Source organism: Camelina sativa, chromosome 20 (assembly GCF_030686135.1).
Source record: "Camelina sativa cultivar CO46 ecotype springtype chromosome 20, ASM3068613v1".
Classification (NCBI taxonomy): domain Eukaryota; kingdom Viridiplantae; phylum Streptophyta; class Magnoliopsida; order Brassicales; family Brassicaceae; genus Camelina; species Camelina sativa.
Window position 1 is genome coordinate 1,022,132 of NC_141899.1, and position 7,921 is coordinate 1,030,052.

The window sequence follows — 7,921 nt, forward strand, 5'->3', positions numbered from 1 at the left end:
AGCGGCAAGATGTGTTAATTTGGAAACGGCGCGTAATTCTAAACCACTTTAGCGGTTCCGACTTCTCTCTCCCTGAGCTCCTGCCATGGCGGTTCGTTCGCGAGGTCACACTGGTAGTATTTCGCCCTTGGAAATCGCAGCTCGGCGTTAGTTATCACTTCACCTGCGATTAACGGCGGTAAATTTTATAATTTCGGTAGAGCTTTCGCCTTCGTCCTCTTGGTGGTCGTCTCCTAACTCCTAAGGATCTGACGGCTGGATCGAAGAGTACTGACCGTTTCTCTGCCGTAATTGATGCAGTTCACGACCGGAAACTCCCGCCGGGGCTATGTGGCCGGCGCGATTTGGAGTTTTAGTAGTCTCTTTCCAATTTCTATGCTCATCTTTCTTCTCTATATGTGTTTGACTTTGGAATTGATTTAGTTACGTTCTTAGGGTTCATAGGTTTCGTTGAGCATTGAATCAAAAAATACCAAATGATGAGCTCAAACCTCTTAGCGTTTGCTTCTTCACGTTTCAATTTCAAGGTCCAAGCTCAATTCAATTATTCAAATTCACTATTTCCTTAGTTTTGCGGTGGAGTTTTTGCGAGGCAATTCAGCTCGGAGACTAAGCCAGTTAACCCCAAAGTCAATTTCTCTCTGTCTTATGATGATTCTGTTGAGATTCAACAAATAAAAAGAAGAAATAATAGAAAATGAAGAACAAAAGAAGAAGAAGAAGACTTCGTCGGAGAAAGAGATGAGTCAACGAAGATGCACAATGTTAGGGCTTTGTGTTGTTTTGGCAATAAGGTTAATGGGCTGCTAATTTAGTTAAGGCCCAACAAGTGAAAGTGTGTTTTGTTGAAGTCTATATATTAGTATTAGCTAAGTACTAAAAGTACTAATGATGCTAAAGGTTGCTTTTGTTAACTTAGAGTCTAGTATAGTCTTGTCTTTTGTTTGTTTATATAAAAAGTAAGTAAATTTTAGAATAAAAAAGTAGATCATGTAATTAAAGTGAAATAGAGAGAAAGATATATATGCATGTGCTTTTTCTTGTTCTGACTTCTTATAATTTTGATGTGTGCATTTTGTACGCATTTTAAATTTTGGATATTGGATTTGTAATTGATCTACTATGATGGAAGGGGTAACATGAAAGAAACCATACGAACGATTAAGCAAACACAACAATAACTATATAACGATTAAGCAGACATAATAATAATTAGATAGATATTGAAGTAGAGATAAACCGATTCTTGAAAACATGACTCCTCTAAAAAAAGAAATGTAAAACATACATTAAAGTAGAGATGATAACAAGACAAGACTCTTGAAACAAAACAAACTCTAATAAACTTAGTAAACCTTAATCATATTATTATGATAGATTACCATACATGATCTCCTAGTACTTGGAATTCATGGTACGAAGAATGCACAGGTCTTCCTCAAAAGGTAATCTTTTAGTTACACAGGTCACTACGACACTACTTGAACCGGATGATGTCAGGACCTAAAGGAAAACGCGGCAGTTGAGAGTTGGGACCATCTTCTCATAATTTAAGATTCATAGAGATTTGAGATAAGAAGAGATTTGTAGAAGAAAATGGTTTATTATTTAGGCAAGGGGCGTTTGCCATTCCCAATTCCGGCAAAGATATCATCTCTGCGATAGTTTCCTCTCTCAACAAAGAGAATTGATCACGAATAGGGAGAGAGTAAATATTTGGAGACGTTTAAATCTTTTGACCAGCAACAATTTTTAGTTTAGTTTTTATTTTACTTTTCTTTTTTAAGATTATCTCTATTCTTCTCTCACATACTTTTTTTTTTTTGGACAAATCTAACTCTCACATACTTATGTAACTGTTTTACTCCTTATAATCTACTATAATAATAGAATTCCTTTTTTTTTTCTCTCATTTTCATTAATCTATGGCCCCCCTTGTTACCCTCAAATTTATACTACTAATTAGATTGTCATACTAATTTTAATCTTAAATACACGTGCTATTAAACCAAATGCTATAACTTTTATTCTTTTTGGTTTTCGTAAGAATAAGAACTAAAACTTGTATAATAGTATGACACAGAGAGTTGGTATAGAAGATATTAATCAATAATAATCTATCATATCCTTAATTTATCAAGAGAGTTACAATCTTAAAACAGTTGGAGAACAATAAATGTTCGATCATATTGACGTATACATCTATTATATCCGGCAATCCTTTTATATATTAGTATAAAAACATGCGCTAATATATAAAAATGGGGAATATAATGACACAGAGAAGAAATATGATATTTATTTGTTTGCTCCATATTTTTAAGTATCATTTAGTAATTATTTGCAATTGACAACCTAATTTTGAATTTTCATTTTTTTTTAAAAAGGGAAATATAATGAGATAACACTCATTTACAATGCATAGAGACCTAGTTTTTCTACTTTCGACGCTCTCTCTATTAGTAAAGTTTTAGTTCTAGACAATTGTCATCTACAAATTTTTATTGCGTGTTGGAAGTGAAAAACTTAAACATAAAAATTTGTGATCTGGTGGTACTTATTATTTTGCAGAGAAGAAGAATCAGAAACCATCAAGTAAGTACTTTATTTATAGGGAACACAATTGGTGACATTTTACTCTTCCTTCCTACAAAGCAAAATACACATAACTTTTATTTATAAAAATTTTAAAGCTGATAATGATTATATATAGGGTGCCGAAAAGAAACAGAAGAACACTTACTACTATAGTACTTTGAACTGACAACAAATATTCATTGCCGCCCTTCTTATCAATTGATATCTTTTCTAAATAAGAAATATTAACAATTTTAAAAAGTTGAGCTATACTTAACATTTCACTAGCATATAATGAAATTTGTGATTTCAAAATCTTACTATTGCTCTATACCCTTTATATTTATTTTATCAGACAAATAAATATAAACTATGTAAATCGATCACTAGTTATCTGCTGTTATAAAAATAATATTTGTTTTGAACCAATTGGTGGTTTTCGTTACTACTTACTACTACTAAGGTTAATAACAACAATATACAGAGGGGAAATGCGATAATGATTGCCCGGTCAGATAGATGGTGCATAGATGGTGCAGAAAAATACTGAAGAAGGAACAACTGTTTCAGTTTCTTGGATGGAACTAAAACGAAAAATATATTCACTGCCACGATCCCACGCTCTTTGTCCTCAATTGATCTCTTTTCTTTAATGCCCACCAAATACAAACAAACATTTCTCTTTCTTGCGAGTAATAAAGTAAGAAATTTAAAAACTTGAACCTATACTTAAAAAAAAATTTTCCCTAGCTTAACAAAAGAAACTCAAATCATAATCGGCCAAAAATAGGAAATGTGAGTCGATTTCTTTATTAATCTGATTTCCCAATACACTAACTGTGTGGCATAGAACTGTCGATCAAGTTAATTCGACTTACTTTTTGTAATTCTACTTACTTTTTGGCATAGAACTCTATATATATAGGTGGTGGAGAGTTTGAACTTTGAAGTTTACTTTCAAAAAATGCTTTTTATTTAAGATTTACTATTTTTTTCTTGTATGTGTGGATCCAACGAGACCGAAATAATAAAGTGACCCCTAATTTCAAACCGCAAACACATTAACAAAAGGAACAATAGTGAAATCAGTGACACCAGACCAACTTAGTAAATTAATAACTTTTCAAGACTTGTACTTATTTCATATAGTAGTAGTATTTTTTAGAAGCATGCAAGTTTTATTTTATTTTATAATAATGTATGTCTTATTAGTAGTTACCCATCCTTTTTCTTCTTTTGTTGATTGATGAGTTCATCATCTTTGGATCAAAGAGCATCCATTTACAATTCAAACGGCTAATTATAATCAAAGATCGACATTTTAAATGTATTAGAGCCGTTAGTATTTATTTTTTAGGTAGAATATCTTTTTTTTTTTTTTTAAGTCGGGGTTTGATTTCCGAGTCAAACTAGTACTGTGTACTACTAGTATGTCACCCATTTCTTTATGTTAGGTTCCAAGAAATAATAGATGTCACTCTTCAGACTTTTAGTAATTTTTAGCATAGTCTTCCTACTTCCTCAATAGAAAATAGTTATAGTATCCACAATGATGATCTCAACAACATTACACTTAGATATTTAGATTTGTTCGTTTGAATAATATCTAGAATAGAGTTTTCATATTGTTGGTTGCACAATTTGATTGCTAAATTTCCATTTAAACAATTAAAAAATTTCTGTTAATTAATTGAAGTGTGTGTATACGTATGTACATACGGTAGTATGTAATGTAAAATTGGTCATTCCTCGAATTGGACCTCATCATTTGTTGTATGAGAGCATTAGTAGTTGGTCAGACGGTGTGTGAGCACTTGCCATGACCATACCTAGGTAAAATAACCAGATCAAAAAACCGAATCGAAACAAACTAAAAAAATTGAACTGAATTTAGAAGCGATAAAATATCCGGATGGATTCTCGACTCTTATATTCGAAGAACCAAACTCAAACTCGAACCGAGAATAAATGGATATTTGAAGTAATATATTTTTAAAATATTAATTATATTTAGACATAACACAAAATCTAAATACCAAAAATTATAATTATAATTTTGAAAATAACAAATATTTTTACACCAAAATAATCAATCAGGAAGTTTTGGATCTCATTGTCACAATTTAACCAAATTTTACTCAAACAAATTTAACTATTTTTAAATTTTATTCAAACAAATCTCTCTATTTTTAAAATTTTCCAATACTTTGGATACTCAAAACCAAACCGAAACTATCTAATGTAAAATTGGCCATTCCTCGAATTGGACCTCATCATTAACAGGGCCCATTTACGAAGACTGTAAATGACGGTGTTTTCTTTTTAACCATTCATTCTATTTCTTTTTAACCATACATTGACGAAGCTATTCGCGCCTTCTCGGTCCATTCAATTTGACTTTAAGGTGTTCGAGTCAAACTTAATTTCATTCTAAGCACGGGAAGAAGAATAAAAAGTAACTTTGATGTATGCATTTTGTTTGTTTATATAAAAAGTGAGTAAATTTTTGTTTAGTTTTTTTTTTTTCGTTTGTTGTTTAGTTTTTTTTTGAGAATAAAAAGTGAATTAGAAATTAGTTTAGTTTTTTGTTTGTTTATATAAAAAGTAAGTAAATTTTAGAAAAAATTAGATCATGTAATTAAAGTGAAATAGAGAGAAATATATGTGTCTGTGCTTGTTCTTGTTCTTGGTCTAACTTTTTATAATTTTGATGTGTGCATTTTGTGCGCGCATTTTGAATTTGGACATTGGATCTATACTTGATCTACTATGAAGGAAGGAGCAACATGAAAGAAACCATACGAACGATTAAGCAAACACAACAATAGCTAGATAACAATTAAGTAGACACAATAATAATTAGATAGATATTAAAGTAGAGATAACAAGAGTACAAAACAAGACTCTTAAATTAAAACACAGAGAAACTCCAATAAACTTGGTAAACCTTAATCAGATTAAGCTAGATTACCTTACATGAGCTCGTAGTAATTGGAATTGATGGTACACAAAATGCACTAATCTTTCCAAAAGGTTATTTTTTTTTTAATTATATACCCTTTTTATATTTACTTTATAGTCTCTATAATTGTCTTAGTACTTATTTTATTTGTAAACATTTTTTTTATCAAACAAATAAATAAAAATAATGTGAATAGGTCACTAGTTATTTACTTTTTCATAAAGACTAATTCCTAATAGTTTTTTTTTTGGATATGGGGCATGAAGGAGAAGATTAGCTTTTGGGGGGACCAGCGAATCCTCTGGACGATGAATGCATCCTACTTTGAGATAATGTACCGTAATCTGTCTGAGTAAGGTTTATTTTGTTTCAAGAGTCTTCAGTCTCTGTTTTGTTATCATCTTTGCGTTTCTTTCTCCGGTTAGTCCTGTTTTCAAGAGTCTGTTGCTTTATAAGAGTGTTCTTGCTGTTTCACGGCTTAAGTTCTCGTTTCTTCAGATTCAAGTACACCTTTTAGGCAAGAGGCAAAAATGAACACATTAATTAGGGTATCATAATATTACGACACAAAAATTGTGAAAACAAACCTTGCTGGTACGGTTACAGTTAAGGCTGTTGGCAAAATTTAATCTATCTTGAGACACAAAATTGTCTTGTCAAATAGCGAAAATAATCTCAACGAGGAACAGCGTATCTCATTTAGAATTTGTTTAATGCGAAAGCTTCACAAAACAGGTTTACAATTTGTTTACAATGGACAAAGGTTTGCTAAAGTATGCAGTAGGAGAGGCATTGAGATTTTTGGCGTATTGAGGTGATCATAGTATGATTCTGAAGACAGATTGTCATTTCCTATGCTTTAGATCACAAAAAGTGAAGCTTTTAAAAAAGAGAGAAATATATGTGCATGTGCTTGTTCTTGTTCTTGGTCTAACTTCTTATAATTTTGATGTGTGCATTTTGTGCGCGCATTTTGAATTTGGACATTGGATCTATACTTATCTACTATGAAGGAAGGGGTAACATGAAAGAAACCATACGAACGATTAAGCTAACACAACAATAACTAGATAATGATTAAGCAGACATAATAATAATTAGATAGATATTGAAATAGAGATAACCGATTCTTGAAAACATGACTCCTCTGAAAAAAGAAATGCAAAACATACATTAAAGTAGAGATGATAACAAGACAAGACTCTTGAAACAAAACAAACTCTAATAAACTTAGTAAACCTTAATCATATTATTACGATAGATTACCATACATGATCTCCCAATAGGTGGAGTTCATGGTCCAGAGGATTCGCTGGTCCTCCCAGAAGCGGATCTTGTTCTTGATGCCCCAAACTTCAGCCTCTGCTGAAACCGCTGCATCTTCTGTCTCCTTTGACCAGGAGTCCATCTCATCATCGGACATCATCAGGCCATCTTGAGGTCAGAATCATTGTCCCCCTTCTTCTTCATGACGTACGTGGAGTTCCATTAGGCCCACTGGGTCTTCCTTTTGAACGCCACCTTCTTTTTCCAACTGCTTGAGGGGACCGTATGGATTAGAGTTCCCCCATGGGGACATCAACGATGATGGAGGAAGCGACCGAGATGACAGCGACGAGATTGGCGAGAAAGAGCATAAAGTATTTTATAGAGCATAGTATATATTTATTTATTATGTATATTTCTCATCTTTGTAAAAATTTGTGTTTTCATACCATCTCTTTTGCTCTATTATAAACCTTTTTTATATTTACTTTATAGTCTGTATAATTGTCTTAGTACTTATTTTATTTGTAAATATTTTTTTTATCAGACAAAAAATAAAAATAATGTGAATAGATCACTAGTTAATTTAATTTTTTATAAAGACTATATATAATAGTCTTCTAAAAAAAAAATCTTCTCTTTTGACTTTAGTTTTCTGAAAGTATATATAATCTACTTTGTAAACCCAAAAAAGACTAAAAACAAAAGAAAAAATCACCATGGAATGTGCCTTTCGTGAACCTTAAGTTTCATTCCCACACGATTTAGGAACTAGATTTCTTCGCTCCAATTTACGTTTATATATTTCCTAATAGTAACAGCATATGCAGAACTCAAACACCAAACTGAGTAATTTCAAGCTATAATTACTACCAATTCATACTATAAGAAAAACCATTACGAATGTTATTGACGATTGGTACCAACACATTATTTTAACTCCATTATCATATACATTATGTGTCATTACGTGATGTTCAAATTTTTGTTTTAAACTTTTTATACTTGTTCATGCTTATCCAAACCTTTTTTATATATTCAATATTTTCCCAAAAAAAGAAGAAGATAATTTCAGTATTTTGCCAAAAAAAAAAAGAATTGAAAAAGATAATTCCA

The 7,921-nt window shown here is 31.5% G+C and overlaps 1 long non-coding RNA gene across 1 annotated transcript; it reads left to right on the plus strand.

The window, feature by feature from the left end:
- On the plus strand, positions 1-1,046 carry LOC147918375 (uncharacterized). The gene is made up of 2 exons (XR_015593776.1): positions 1-178; positions 301-1,046. It is a non-coding gene; the product is annotated as an uncharacterized LOC147918375 (long non-coding RNA).
- The last annotated feature ends 6,875 nt before the right edge of the window (positions 1,047-7,921 follow it).